The 15,943-nt window shown below is 43.5% G+C and overlaps 1 protein-coding gene and 1 pseudogene across 1 annotated transcript in view; both read right to left on the bottom strand.

Annotated features, from left to right (window-relative positions):
* Positions 1–15,943, bottom strand: part of JAK1 (Janus kinase 1) — a 243,689-nt gene that overhangs the window by 208,937 nt on the left and 18,809 nt on the right. Inside the window, exon 2 of the mRNA XM_043878818.1 lies at positions 3,905–4,055. The gene's annotated coding sequence lies outside the window, so the exon portion shown is untranslated. The remainder of the gene's footprint in view (positions 1–3,904; positions 4,056–15,943) is intronic.
* The window catches only part of LOC122676787, a 25,033-nt pseudogene continuing 10,729 nt past the window's right edge, over positions 1,640–15,943 (bottom strand).

Below are 15,943 nucleotides of genomic sequence, written 5' to 3'. Positions count from 1 at the left end.
GAAATTCTGATCAGATAGTGGTTGGCTCTGGACTCTTTTGATAAAAACCTGAGGTCTCTGGCTCCAAGGCATGTCAAAGGCTCACATGAACCAGTTATAAGGGAACAGGAAACCAGGAGTAGGCAAAAAGAATGACAATCTAAAGAAAACAAGAGCCCAGGGAGGGGAGATGGGGTGTGCTGGACACCCCTTTCCAGTTCCTGTGTGTGTCTTGTGCTTCGTATCTTTGTGATTGCTCTGTATGCTTATCAACACACCTCTTTTATTTAGGCTGCTCCAATGAGTTGTATAATTTGCAATCTAATGAGCTCTAATTATTCTAATAGAGTATTTCAAGAGGGAAGAGAAGCTGCATATGCAAAAAAATCTATAGCATAGCTCTTTATAATAATTAAACATTGCAAAAACAAAGCCACCCAATAACTAGGAAATAATAAATTATACTATGTCCATTCAGTGAAATATTATATAATCATGAAAATGCATAAACAGAAAAACTGCATCTAAGCAGAATAATCACAATAGGGAAAATATGTGAGGATGAGATGGTTAGATAGCATCACCGACTCAATGGACATGAACCTGAGCAAACTCTGAGATAGTGAAGACAGGGAAGCCTGGCATTTTGCAGTCCATGGGGTTGCAAAGAGTCAGATACAACTTTGGCAACTGAATAACAACAACAAAATATGTGAAAAGCTGTGAATGCAGGAAAGAATGGTATGTGTGTGTGAGTGTGTATATGTGTTCTATATTGTTCAAAAATTGCATTGAATTTTTTAGAAAAGCTTGAGGGCTCTTAAAAATCTACTTTCTTAAAATATTTAATAGAGGACTTCCCTGGTGATAGAGTGAATAAAATCCACCTGCCAATGCAGGGGATATAGGCTCGACCCCTGGTCTGGGAGATTCCACATGCCACAGAGCAACATGCCACAGAACTAGACCTGTGTGCTGCAACTATTGAGCCTGTGCTCTAGAGCCCTTGAGCTGCAGCTACTGAGGCCCGTGTGCGTAGGGCCTGTGCTTCACAACAGGAGAAGCCACTGCAATGAGAAGTTCAGGCACCACAACTAGAGGAGTTCCCACTTGCCACAGCTAGAGAAAGCCTGTGGGCAGCAATGAAGATACAGCACAACCAAAAATACAAAATAAATAATTTTAAAATCTGATGGCTTCACTGGTGGCTCAAATGGTAAAGACTCTGCCTGCAATGCAGGAGACCCAGGTTCTATCCCTGGGTCAGAAGTTCCCCTGGAGAAGGAAATGGCTACCCACTCCACTATTCTTGCCTGGAGAATTCCATGGACAGAGGAGCTTGGTAGGCTACAGTCCATGGGGTGGCTAAGAGTAGGACACGACTGAGCAACTATCACACACCAGGTATCAGAAGTAGAAATAATTTTAGGCATTTAGCACAACTCTCCATTTCTTCAGAATCCGAGCGCCTTTAGTGGTGAGGAGTCGTCTGCTCTCCAGCTCCGTGGTTGCTCACCTTCTGCCTGAACACGTCTGGGGACAGAGGTGCCAGTTTCTCCTCTCTGGTTGGCTTATCACAGAGTCCCCTTTAGGTTATGTCTGCAGTCTCTCCCCCTTAGTGCTAGCTGTCTCTGTTGGGGTCAAACCTGCCGCTTCTTTTTCACCCTCTGGCCTGTCTACTGCCACTGCAGTAGACAGTTCCTCTCAGAGCACAACCAGCTCTCAACGCAGACTCTGCGCCCTCTCCTTTCACTGGCAAACACTTGGACTTCACCTTGGAGCGCTGTGGACCACACAAGTTTCTCTCCAGGTAGAAAACTGTTGTCCCAGGAGAAAAAGCACACACACATGAACAAAAAACTGGAGAGAAAAGAGCCCTGGAGGAAAGTGAAGGCCAACTACAAACAGAAAAACCCAGCCAACGGGTCGTGGGAAAATAGCCAAAGTGGAGACCTACTTCCAGTTCCCCAGTGACCTTCTTCCCTTGATTTCTAGAACATGTGATGATATACCCAAAGCTGTGTCATATCTCATCATATCAGAGGCCCATGGAGTTAAAATAAATGGGAAAAAAAACCTTTCAAGCTAGTCCGAAAAAATAGGTCATTTGAACATATTGACTAACCCCCCCATTTAAATCTCCTAGGCGGAGTGTCTCTGTGAAGACTGCTGGTAAGATTCTGCCTAATAGAGGTATAACCCTATCGCTTCTCGGCCTTTTGGCTATGATCAAGTGTAGAGGTATAACCCTTTGTTCCAGCCAACATAGAGTCAGTATGTTTTTGATAGAAAAAATTAACTTTTAAATACTTCAAAGACAAAGAGAAAGGGGAAACAGGAGCAGCTCTAGAAAATATAAGAGATTCAAAAACCTTGGGGGAGAGACGGATTGGGGTTAGAAGATGCAAACCATTATATATAAGATGAGGGCTTCCCAGGTGGCTCAGTGGTAAAGAATCTGCCTGCCAATGCAGGAGATGCAGATTCAATCCCTGGGTCGGGAAGATCCTCTGGAGGAGGAAATGACAAGCCACTCCAGTATTCCTGCCTGGGCAAATTCCATGGACAGAGGAGTCTGGTGGGCTACAGTCTATGAGGTCACAAAGAGCCGGACACAACTGAGCAGACAGACATATATATAACTGAATTGCTTTCTGTACAGCAGAAATTAATACAACACTGTAAATCAACTATACTTCAATTTTTAAAAAGAGATTCAAAAGGCTTAAACAAATGAGACAGACAAAAAGAAGCAAAAAAAAAAAAACAGGACAACGTACCTAAACACTTGGTCTGATAAGACCCTCACTCATGAACACATTATACACAAGTGCACCCATCCATGCACACAAATCTCTGCTCTCTTTGGAATGTCCATGTAAATGTAAATTAAGTTTATGTAAAAGTGAAGACCTCCCTGGGATCTAAATAAACCTCAGGAAGCAGACTATGTTTCTTATTTTAGCCAAAGTTACTCCTGTATGTGCCTGAGCCCTCCATAAACAGTGGTAATTAGAGGGTATTCAGAAGTTGGAAAGTAAGAAGAAAGTGATCTACACACAATAAGGAAATGCCTGTCACTCTCATATCTTTCTCTGAGACCAGGTGGCTGAGGATCCTCCCGGCCTTCAAGGATATGGTTTAAAGAAAGACTTAATTCAAGAACTGCAATCCTCACTCAGAAGAATCAGATAAAAGCTACTTGCAGGTTGTTATAGGACTCTGAATCATTACTTATTTGAATTCCAGGTGCTCTGATGAAAGGTCATTTTAAAAGCATGCCTACATCAACTTTTAAGAGGTTTCTGTCTGGGCATCCTCGGTCATCCTGGTATTTCAATCCTGGGTTTAACAGGCCGATGGGGACTGAAAGCTTTACCAACCACTACAGTCAGGCACAGCCACGCACATGAAGCCATTCATCAAGGCCACCTTCTCTTCAGATATCCCACTTTCAGGATCACAGAATTTACCATACTAAATGTTAAGGCCAGCAACAGCCCATCTCCCTTCCCCAAAGAGGGGCATGCAAGAACTCACAGAAACAGTCTGGACACACAGGCCCTGCTCATCTGGGAAAATAATTATAGTCACTGTCTTTGGCTCCAGTTCCCACCCTTGGAACATGCATGATAATCTAACTCCTAAATCGAACTAGATTCTGCTCCAGTTTAGCTGGCCAAGTCTTCATCCCTTCCAAGCTGCCTCAGTGCAACTGGTGCAGCCCCCTGTATGGAGCGCTAAGTACAGCTGTGGCTCAGGAGGAAGGAGAACACCACAGGAGGAAAGGAGGGAGGGAGGGCAGCAGCAGAAACTAGACAACATCAGAAACACATTTTAGAACGGTGGGCTCTGGGGGGAGAGGGGAAATAAATTAACAAAATGTCCCAGTAATTTCATGGCAGAGCTAGAAGAGAGCACTTACTTACAGCTATCCCAGGACGCTCCAACAGAAAGCATTCCCTGGATGCACAGGCGTTCACACTCTGACAGAGCCTCAGGTGGCAGGTCTGGCTCGAACATGTGGTCACAACGTCACAGCATGAGAAGAACACAACAGAATGCCCAAGAGGCATCTAGGCGGCAGAGAGAAAAACAAAAGGCTGAACTCCCCTCCACAGAACCCCTTAAAAGACAAAGTGTATCTATTACAAAGTCACATTTTCCATTTTTTTACTTTATAAAGTCAGCAATGCTGGAGGGTAGGAATGAGTGAAAAAGTGTTGGAGCGTGAGGGTCAGGGATGTCCCCTCAGTGAGCAGAGGAGGGAAGGACTGGCTAGAGAACTCCCACCCATTTTAAACACACACCTGTCCAGTTTGGGGCTGTGGTTGCTAGGTCACTTGCAGTCTTATTCTACATTGGAATAATGTCTTTCCGAAACCACACAGAGACTGCAGGGGCCCACAGAGCTCCTCCACAACCATGAACTATTTCCCTAGCAAAGCCAGGATGAGATTCTGCCAGCAACAGGATGCCAAACCCTTCCGTAACAAAATACTTCACTTGCCACCATTTTTATCTGCATCATCCTCCCCAGACAGGACTAATTCCTTCTTTGAAAAAGTTACTGTGGCCTGTCAGATTCCAGGGAGTTACCATGCTGCTGTAAAATCTCCAGGACTGCTCTGAACAGGCAAAGGCATCAACCTGATTGATACTCTGTTCAGAGCCTTGTGAGTGGGTGGGATGGCCCAGGATCCTCCTGGTTTACCAGAAAGTGGAGCTGGGCCGCCAGGGATGTTCTCAGATCCAGGACAACAGCCTTCCTCTTGCTGAAGCTCTGACTTTTGCCCCGTTCTGATGTTTCCTCCTCATCATGTTTCCATGTGCTGCTTTCTTCTTTCTGATCGTGATCCCCACTGTCATCATCTTCCAAAGCCTTGAACTTGTTCACTTTCTTGTAGCTGTTGTTACCATGGCCTCACAGAGTGAGTCCCTCACTTTGACATGGGAGTGATACTCAAGGTCACATCATGGGTGTGTGAACTGTGTAGCAGGGCCCTGTGCTCATTCAATGTTCTATTGTTGTCATCTTGAAATTCCTAGTAATTTTCTTAGTAAGGGAGTCCACTCTTGTAACCAGTCCTGAAAATATTTCAAAGAGCTTCATGTGAAACCTCTCCAGTCATCTGGCCATTCTCTCTTAATTTTGTTATTTTTGGCTGTGCTGGGTCTTCCCTGCTATGTGAGGGTTTTCTGTAGTTGCAGTGCGCGGGGGCTACTCTTCTTGCAGGGTGCGGGCTCCTCACTGCAGTGGCTTCTCCCATTGCAGAGCACAGGCTCGAGGCATGTGGGTTCAGTAGTTGTGGCACATGGGCTTAGGTGCCCCTGCAGTAGGTGCAGTCTTCCCAGACCAGGGACTGAACCCACGTTCCCTGCATTAGCATAGTGGATTTTTAACCACTGGACCACCAGAGAAGTCTGGGCGTTCTTTTAAGAGAACTCGATTTGGGGTCTTTCAGCCATCCTGGTTGTTCTTCTCAGGCTTTTGTCCCCAGAACACACCATAGACCCTGAAAGTGAAAGTCCCTTAGCTGTGTCTGACTCTTTGTGACCCCATGGACTGTAGACCACTGTGACCCTCCAGGGTCCTCTGTCCATGGAATTCTCCAGGCAAGAATACTGGAGTGGGTTGCCATTCTCTTCTCCAGAGGATCGTCCCAACCCAGGGATCGAACTAAGGTCTCCTGCATCGCAGGCAGATTCTTTACCATCTGAGCCACCAGGGAAGACAGACCACAGACTCTGCATATAACTCAGTCAGTGAGGAATATAGGGATACCTCAAAGACCGTTGTTATAAACAAGATCGTATGTCTATTTACAGTAATAGCAGTTACTGTTTACTATGTGACTGGCATTATATTAAGGACATTACATGTGTTATGTAACCCTCATACCAACTTTCTAGTTAAGAGACAGATTTATCCCTAGTTTGCAGACAAGAAAGCTGTGGCTTAGAGAGGTGACATAACTTGCCAAAGACCATACAGTTATAGGAGGCAGAGAACTCAAGCCCAGGTCTGACAGACCCTTCTGTAGCAACTCTACTAGGGCTTCTCCCGAGTTATTGGAGACACTCATTACTTGGGAGGCGAGAGGCAGCACACATGGAGCTAGTAACTAATTCTGATCATATTTTGATCTATGGTGATTCAGCTGGGAACGTCTCTTTGGATGCTGGCCAAGCTATTCCCACATGGCCATTTCCTTTTCCAAGTTCATGGTTTTCATTAGGTTCTTTCCACTAAGCTTAGCCTCTATATCAGTTTCCAACTGCTGCTGTAACAAATTATCACAAATTCAGTGGGCTTAAAACAATACAAATATATTGAATTGGCCAAAAAAGTTATTTCTGGTTATTTTTATTTTTTCATAAGATGGTAAGTTATCCTAGAGCTCTGGAGGTCAGAAGCCTTCAGGGCCTCTAGGGCTAAGATGAAGGTGTTGGCAGAGATGCGTTCATTCTGGGGCCTCAAGGGGAGACTCCTTCCTCGCTTCTCCCATCTTCGGGGGGCTGCCTGAGTTCCTTGGCTTGTGGCCATGCTACTCCAGTCCCTGCTTCTGTTGTCCTGTCTTCTGCTCTGATTGTGACTGTTCTGCCTCCCTCTTATAAGAGTCCTGTGATTACACTGGTCACCTGGATAATCCACAATAATCTCCTGACTTTTAAGTCAGCAGGTGAGTAACCTTAACCCCATTTGCAACTTTCAATTCTCTTTTGCCATGTAACATAACATATTCACAGTTTCCAGAAATCCAGACATGGACATTTTTGAGGGTCCATCAGTATGTCTACCACAGACTCTCAACACACACACACACACACCGACCTAGTTCCTCCTGTGAACTGGATTGCAAGGTCTTCCTCTTCCTTTGAATCCTGCCCACCTTCCTAGGCATTCTGGTTCTTCTATGTTCAGTCAATAAACATTTACCAAGCACCTATTATAGACAAGGCATTTTGCTGGGGGCAGGGGAAATTAAGAAAAAAAGATATTTTTTCTGCCTGAAAGGTGCTCACATTTTAGAGAAGATGACTGAAAAATCATGAAACAAAATGTGGCAATTACAGGGATAAAAAAGAAGCATAGGTGTGAAGGGGCACTCAGGACTTGGGGTCTGGGGTGGGGAGGGATATGCAAAGATATATCTTATGACTCCTATTCTTATCAAGATTCACAAAATGAAAAAACAGTAGGTAGGATTCATCACGAAAAAAGAGGATATGTAATCTGGTCTCAGGCATCATGTCAGTGCCCAGTGATTCCAGGCAGGGCTGGGTTGTCCAGAAGCCGTGAAGCACAGGAGCACACAAATCTCCCTCTGTGTTCCTGAAGGCCTCGCTTCAGCCTGGGGTCAGTGGCGGCCAGCAGGAATTACTCACTACCAAGGTAAAAAGGACCTCTTCCCAGTGGAACAAGCTTCTTACAGTCTTCAAGTGGGATGGGCTTGTCCCAGGGTGGGTGATGCTCTCATTTCCTCAGGCTCTGCCTGATCTAAGCAAAGGTCTTATTTTGAAAGTTGAAATGGGGAAGAAAAAAAAGTTAAATATACAGAGATGTAGTTTAGCTCCCCTCTGCATCTCAAATGTGGAGTCAAAAAGAGCAAGAACGTGTAAGCTTTCAAGGATTTATGTTAGTTTAGATACCCAGGACCCTGGATGTGCCTGGACTGGCCTTTGTTCTTACTTAATGGCCACTTTGTAACTGTTATCATAAGAAACTGGAAGTTATCATGGGAGACCGTAATTCCTGCCCACAGACATTTCACAGGAACCAGCTGGCTTTGTTTCCAGCTCTATACTGAACTCTGCTGTCCCCTTTCAGAAACACAAACAAGTGTGGTGTGTGTTTTCATTTTCCTGTTTAACCTGCATAGTCATGGCAAACCAGGGTCTCTAATTTTTTCACAAAATAACATACACACAGGGAAATTTCCTTGCTAGTGGCACATAGCCAAAATGCTATTTAGATGAAACTGAATTCATGTAAACTCAAGAGATTTTGTGAAATCGCTAGTATTTGTACCAGGCTTCACAGTTGGCCAGAGGTGTTCTTGGCCATTGAATTTTGCTCCTTATAAACCCTGTGAAACCCTGTCCCCGATGGGGGCCCGTTAAGCCTAAGGACCTTTCAAATCCAGAGTCCCTTCTGAGCAGATTACTAAACAGGGTCTTTGTATGTCTTACTCTGTTGAATAAAATACATTTGCCCATCATCTACAAAGGACTAAACTAGGGATCAGCTGTACCCTCTGCTGAGTCCCACACCTGAGAATGTAGCCATGGACCTCACCCTAAATGCCTCCAATGATGAGGGCATCACCTACTTTGCTTGTTTCTGACGGGTGGCAGACAGAGACATTGACAGATTCCCCTAGGATGTCCACAAGAGGGCCTTGAGAAAACACTTTCAAGGGGTTTGGTGTGGGCCCATTTCAGGTTCTTTATATTGGAAATGGCCAACCAGCCATTTAGATCTTCTGAATCACATGAATGACAGGGGGTCACACAGAAAAGGTGGTCCTTCTGCACAAGACCTGCTCTTTATCCCCATCATGGAAGGACTGAGTCACCCTGGGCTAAAAAAGAGGCTGTCTTACATTTTTATAATTAGCCTACATTAATGAGGGGAATATGGATGCACCTCCTCTTTGAAACTTTAAAAAGTCAAACTAAAATAAAGCTACAATTATTACACTCACTTTAACAGTGAGGACATGGAGCCTCAGAAAGATCAAGCCATCCACAAGGTCTCCTGGCTAGGAAGTGGCACACTACTGTAACTTTAGCTACAGATTTTAATTAAACACAGACACACAATCTAAGTGAATTTTCAAAAAATTAATTAAACTTAAGTTTGAAAAATTCTTAATGTATGGACTTTAGGTGATAAATAAAAACAAAAATCTGTATCATGATTTGGATGAATCACCAGGGGATTATACTGTGTAGAAAAAAGCCAATTCCAAAAAGTTACATACAATACGAATCTAATCATAGAGGGTATCCAAAATGACAACATTTTAGAAGGGAAGCTAGGTTAGAGATAGGACAGGGTGTGGGCTGGCGGTCAGCAGGCTTTGACTCTGAGCTGGGTGGTGTGGAGACCTGTCTCTGCCCACTGGTCAAGGGCAGAGTGAGCTTCAGGGCAGATGATCTTCACTGAGCCAACCCACAAAAAAGCTCTGGGTTTCAGGGCAATTTCTGTACACCCTAAAGACACCAAGTGAGGCTGTAAGTTTTTCAAATGGTGAGTATGACATTAAGATTAATATACAGGTACCTGCTTGAGGAAAAAGAACATTTGTGGCAGCTTAGGGCTGCAGACTCAACTGGATTCCCAAGTGACAGCAAAGACTGATGATCACCTGCAAAGCATCACATCTGTTCCGTGGGAAGTCGCCCAAGACGGCTTGGGAAGTGAAGCCTGAGAAAAAGCAGTCCCTGCTTGGTCTAGTCAAGTCTGGTCTGAGCTGATGACTGTTCACAGTTAATGGGTCAATGGCAAGGGCAGAGATGGACAAGACAGAGCGAGAGAGTAGTGAAAAGAGAAGGAGCAACAGAGTGCAAGGGCAAGGTTTGCAGCTTGATCAGACAGTGTTCGGCCTCTCCCCGAGAGACTGTGAAGCTCTGAGCCAGGCTCCGAGTCTCTCTGAATTTCTGATTCTTATTTGTAAAACAGAACAATGAGCCCCTACCCAGCCATAACCCAGGGTAATGGGTTACCAGGTTAATGGGAAGAACAAGTGGAATAATGTAAGTAAAAAGTATTTTATGAACACTTAGATTCTCTGCAAAGGCAAAGATCAGTAATGCGATCTGGCAAGATTCTTACTAGGGGCCCCTAAATTTCTGGACCTATGATTTGGCAAGTAAATGAATTCAATCCGAAGGCTGCTGGCTCCATGGGCCTGAAGTGAGCATCACTAAGTGATCAGGTCTTGACAGCAGTGGCTGCACTAACTATGGATTTCTGTATGCGGTAACACCATTGGAAGAGGAAGCATGACAGGCCACATCTAAGCTGAACTCTAATAACTTCAGCTGGCTCCTCACTTTGCTGCTAGGGCTGATCCTTGGCGGAAAGACAGGATCAGCCTATGTCTTGGCTGATGACTTAGATTTCAGCCTTTAATAATGAGTGAAAGCTCATCTGATTTGTAAGGTTTTTCCCCTCAATTCCCACTTAAGTAATCTGGTAAGTCAGTAAGTGTCGAAATGCTGAACAGGTGAGGGGAGATCATCAGAGAGGATGGGCAGTCTAGTGAGAGACCCTCTGGGAGGGAGGCAGTTAGGGTTCACCTGAAAATCTTCTCCGAGAAGTGGCAGAGTGTGGCAGATAGCATGTTGGCTCTGAGCTCAGGGAGCTGTATGAATAACCAAGCTTTATCCTGAGTCTCAGTTTCCTCCCCAGTCAAATGGTAACAACAAGCTCTTCCCTGGTGGTCCAAAGGTTAAGAATCGCTTTGCAATGCAAAGGTGCGGATTCAATCTCTTCTGAGGGACCTAAGATCCCACATGTCAGAGAAACTAAGCCCAAGCATGCCACAACTGCATGCTGCAAGACACAATGCAGTTAAATTAAAAAATAAGTATTAAAAAAAAAAATAGTAATAACAACAGTGCTGTCCTCACAGAATTGTCCTAAGGACTATAGGCTAAAAGAAATAAACAGATCTGGAACAGCTGGCAGAGAGTAGTAACGCAATAATTTAGATCCTTTCCTTCTTCAAAAGACAGGAAGAAGATACCACAAGCCCTTTAAAATATCTTCCTGTGCATGTTTTTCAGAGAGAAAGAAACTAGGAACCTTGGCTACCTAAGCCTACTCTCTTTGTAGCTCCTGGAAATGCATCTTATCAAGTTTGGGATTTGTTTCGGACAAACAGATTCCTATTCATGCTCTGCTAATTAATGGAGCTAATGTGATCACAAGCTATGTGAGCCTAAGGATGTTAATCTCCCCTAATCTCTGTCAAGCGCAACACAGGGTTTCATAATACCTATGACTATGGTTGTTTTGAAAGTTAAATAGGAAGTATCTGCAAAGTGACTAGCACCATGTCTTCTTGTTGCTGTTCAGTCAGTAAGTTGTGTCCGGCTCTTCTGCGACCCCATGGACTATATAACTCACCAGGCTTCTCTGTCTGTGGGATTTTCCAGGTAAGAATATTAGAGTGGCCTGTCATTTCTTCTCTGTGGGATCTTCCTGACCCAGGGATGGAACCCGAGTCTCCTTGATGGCAGGCGGATTCTCCACCACTGAGCCCTGCTGCTGCTGCCGCTGCTGCTAAGTCAGTTCGGTCATGTCCGACTCTGTGTGACCCCATAGATGGCAGCCCAGCAGGCTCCCCTGTCCCTGGGATTTTCCAGGCAAGTGTACTGGAGTGGGTTACCATTGCTTTCTCTACTGAGCCACTAGGGAAGCCCAGAACAGTGTCTTATGCACAGTCAAATGCAATGAATAGTTGTTCTTATTATAACTGTCTTAGGTGTGGCAGAAGTATCAGAGAAATGGAGAAGAGTGTCCACAGACATCACAATTACTTTTCTTTTTTTTTTTTTTTTTTTTTACTTTTCATAATCACCAATAAAATTCTTAGTCCCATCTGTGTGATACTTTCTTCCCACTTGAGTTCAACAATAGTTCATACTCAAAGACTTCAGGGGTTTGAATGAGTCAACTGGGTGATACAGCTGCCAAAAAGCAACAGCCGTCATCCCAACACCACACCTAGAGCATGGGAGGACACGAACCAGTTGGATCTGAACAAAGCTAGATAGCATGCCAAAGGGAGCAAGCACAATTGGGAAATGACTGGAAGGATGCTCTGAAGAAGCTCTGAGGAACTGGGACAAGAGAAACCTAAGGAGTACAAATAAACTACGTTCTGAATGGCTGATATGTGAAACGATGATTTCATTTATTCTGTCATTCCCTGGAAAGCAGAATGAAGACCAATGGGGAGAAGTTACCTGGAGGTTCATTTCAGCTCCGTACAAAGAATTTGCTGCCAATGCAGCCATCCGATGACAGTACACCTGTCCATCAGTGGAACAGGTTGTCCTGTGAAGGAGGACAACCTCCTTCTGTCCTCCACTCTGTTATAAAACTAGGGGGCACAATAGTGTAGAAGAAAAAGATGTCTTATTTACCGTAATAGTAGCTACAGTTACTACTGCAGATGAGAGGCCTAATATATGTATTTACCAAATACACACAGCTTATCTACTCTAAAGAGGGTACTGGAAGGGCCAATCCAACCTCCTCTTCTGTGTGTTACAATTTTCATCCCATCAATGTAGCAGAGATAGGAAGCTACTACCACTAACATTTAAAAACTGATTTTGAAGTAAAAAGGAATAACTGCTTCCAATTTAAGCACATCATTTAATATCACAAACCCCTGTTTGTGATGACAGTGATATTTACCTATAGGGACTGTTCATTCAACAAATATTTGAGCACTATATACTATATATATAGTATGTAATAGGCCTGTTTCTACTTGCTGGGGACTTCTATCATTGAGCTAAAGAGACACATCACCCTCATGGAGATTACATTCTAGTGGGGGAGAAGTAGCAATAAATACAGTTAAGAAAGTTGAAGTACGCTAGTGAACAGACTATGTAAAAGCACATATGAAAATAAACCAGGAATTCCCTGGTGGTCCAGTGGTCAGGACTCCATGCTTCCACTGGGGCCTGGGTTTGATCTCTGGTTGGGGTATTAAGATCCTGCAAACCTTGCAGCCCACAAAAATGTTATTTAAAAAAAAATGTTAATCAACTATGCACCAATATAAAATAGAGATTTTAAAAAACATTTTTTATTTTAAAGTTTAAAAAACAGAAAAGAAAGCAGACAGGGATAGGGAGAAGGAGGTGGTTTCTGTGAAAGGATTAAGTAAGAGAATGAGGGTAAAAATTACTGCATGGACAGGTGATGTAGAAAGTCTTTAATCAATGTTAGCTTATTATACATGGCTTCTGAATTCTCTGGACTTATTACACATGCATCATTCCACTCCTGAGTTATTGAATAGGTAATGTGTATTCAAAATCAAAACCAAAAGGTCCCAATAGTGTTTACAGGTAGAAGAAAGGAATCAATGAAAATATTATGACTTTGGGGTTCTAGCACTGCCTCACTTGTACAAGGAAGCTGATAGGAATCTGCAGGAAATATAAGGATGCAGAAGCTGAGGCTTGAACAAGTTGCCTCAGGTAAGTGACCACATTTTTCTAAGCCTTAGTTTCCCTACCCACCCCACCCCCACTCCATTTGACCAGGGCTGTTGGAACAGTTAGCATGTAAACACTAACTGAATACATATGTAAAACATAATACGTATGTAAAATACTGGGCACACAGCAGGTACAGTTAGCTTACATTATTACCACTGTCCAAACTCATTTGAATTTTCAGAGATTTTCAATGTGTTCCCAATGAAAAAAACAAAGCATGTTCCTCAGGAGGGAACATTCCACAATCATGTGTTGCGAAGAGTTGGACGAAGGTCACTTGTTATGAGAATAAACCAGGAAAACATAAGGAAGTGTTCAACTGATGAAATGCTCAGTACAGGGCTCAGCCTCGCTAACTCCTTGGCTGCAGCCTTCAGGATTCCAGAAGATGCAAACAAAGACACACTGATTCACTCAAAACAGTTCTTCGTACAAATCTGAGGATATAGCCAAAAAGCAGTCCAGCAGGATTTATGAAGTGTGCTCCCTCCACAGAGCCTGCAAGTTGAGGAGATCCACAAGCTCCCTTTAATCAGCCCTGTTTTCCCAGAGACCTCTGCAGCACCGTCCTTCTGCTGTTACCACTCTGATGGAGAGTCTTGGGAAATAAGAATTTAATTTGTTCTGTGCTGAACTTTTTCTCATGGGGCAATTTTTACAAGGAACGAGCTCTCTCTGCTTTCCCAGAGGGGGAAAGCATACCCATCAGTCCCACTTCCTCAAGTTCTGAAATAAATGAAAGCTTTGGGGTATTTATTGATATCAGGGCCTTTTCTGCTAGTCACCCCAAGACAAGGGCAGCTGTTTCTAGAATCTGAGTCCCTCGTTAACTGTAGATAGCACAGTAACCTCCCTCTCTGCTGTTAGGGGGCTCGTGTCCAGCAATCTGCCCCTTCCAGAGGTAACTATGACCACCCGTCACTTCAAAAGGACTACAGATGCCTCAAGGGACAAAGGTTGTTGGCTCTGCTGGGTCTAAGTCAGTGCTTCTCAGACTATCCATGGTGGAGAACCACATTTGACCTTATTTCTAATCCATCATGGACCAATACTTCCATAAAATACAAACTAAACAGACATTTCTCCAAAGAAGACATACGGATGGCTAACAAACACATGAAAAGATGCTCAACATCACTCATTATCAGAGAAATGCAAATCAAAACCACAACGAGGTACCATTACACGCCAGTCAGGATGGCTGCTATCCAAAAGTCTACAAGCAATAAATGCTGGAGAGGGTGTGGAGAAAAGGGAACCCTCTTACACTGTTGGTGGGAATGCAAACTAGTACAGCCACTATGGAGAACAGTGTGGAGATTCCTTAAAAAACTGGAAATAGAACTGCCATATGACCCAGCAATCCCACTCCTGGGCATACACACTGAGGAAACTAGATCTGAAAGAGACATGTACACCCCAATGTTCATTGCAGCACTGTTTATAATTACCAGGACATGGAAGCAACCTAGATGTCCATCAGCAGACGAATGGATAAGGAAGCTGTGGTACATATACACCATGAAATATTACTCAGCCATTAGAAAGAATTCATTTGAATCAGTTCTAATGAGATGGATGAAACTGGAGCCCATTATACAGAGTGAAGTAAGCCAGAAAGATAAAGACCAATACAGTATACTAACACATATATATGGAATTTAGAAAGATGGTAACGATAACCCAATATGCAAAACAGAAAAAGAGACACAGATGTACAGAACAGACTTTGGGACTCTGTGGGAGAAGGCGAGGGTGGGATGTTCTGAGAGAATAGCATTGAAACAAGTGTACTATCAGGGTGAAACAGACCACCAGCCCAGGTTGGATGCATGAGACAAGTGCTCAGGGCTGGTACACTAGGAAGACCTAGAGGGATGGGATGGGGAGGGAGGCGGGAGGGGGGATCGGGATGGGGAATACATGTAAATCCACGGCTGATTCATGTCAATGTGTGGCAAAAACCACTACAATATTGTAAAGTAATTAGCCTCCAACTAATAAAAATAAATGAAAAAAAAAATTACAATGAAAATGAATTGCTAGAAAATTGTTTATTAAAGACATAAAATGCAAGCCAATGCTTTTATTACTAGAGTTATCAGACCTAAAGTTACTCTGTCAAATTGCTATAAAAATTTTAAATGTTAACTCACAATTTCTTTTTTTTTTTTTTTTCCTCTCTCACAATTTCTGTATCTGGTCTAGTCACTGTTCAACCATGAACATTTAACTTGAAGCAAAACACAATACCAACCAACCCCTTTTCCCTATGAAATAAGATGATGTATTTAGCACAGTGGTTGGCACACAGTAATTGCTCACTGAATATTAGCTATTACTGTTGCTATCCTCTCTAGGTTGGTGAGAAGAAGGGGAAACATCAACCAAGAGACTGAGCTACACATCTGAGTTCCTCGTCTTTTCCTACTCACTCTGGACATGTGTCTTAAACCACTCTGGGCTTTAGTTTCCAAAATTTGCAATACATAGTGAGATGATCTAGAATCTAACACCTTGACCAACAATTTATGAACTGAACTGAAACCCAGGTAGAAAAAAAATTGGGGTCCCAGTACACACTCATAAAGGCTTCCCAGGTGGCTCAGTGGTAAAGAATCTGCCTGCCAATGCAGGAGACTCAGGCTCGATCCCTGGTCTGAGAAGATCCCACAGAGAAGGAAACAGCAACTCACTCCAATATCCT

Source organism: Cervus elaphus, chromosome 20, assembly GCF_910594005.1.
Source record: "Cervus elaphus chromosome 20, mCerEla1.1, whole genome shotgun sequence".
In the NCBI taxonomy this organism is placed as follows: domain Eukaryota; kingdom Metazoa; phylum Chordata; class Mammalia; order Artiodactyla; family Cervidae; genus Cervus; species Cervus elaphus.
Note: the sequence above shows the minus strand (reverse complement) of the source record. Positions and strands in the feature narration are given on the sequence as shown.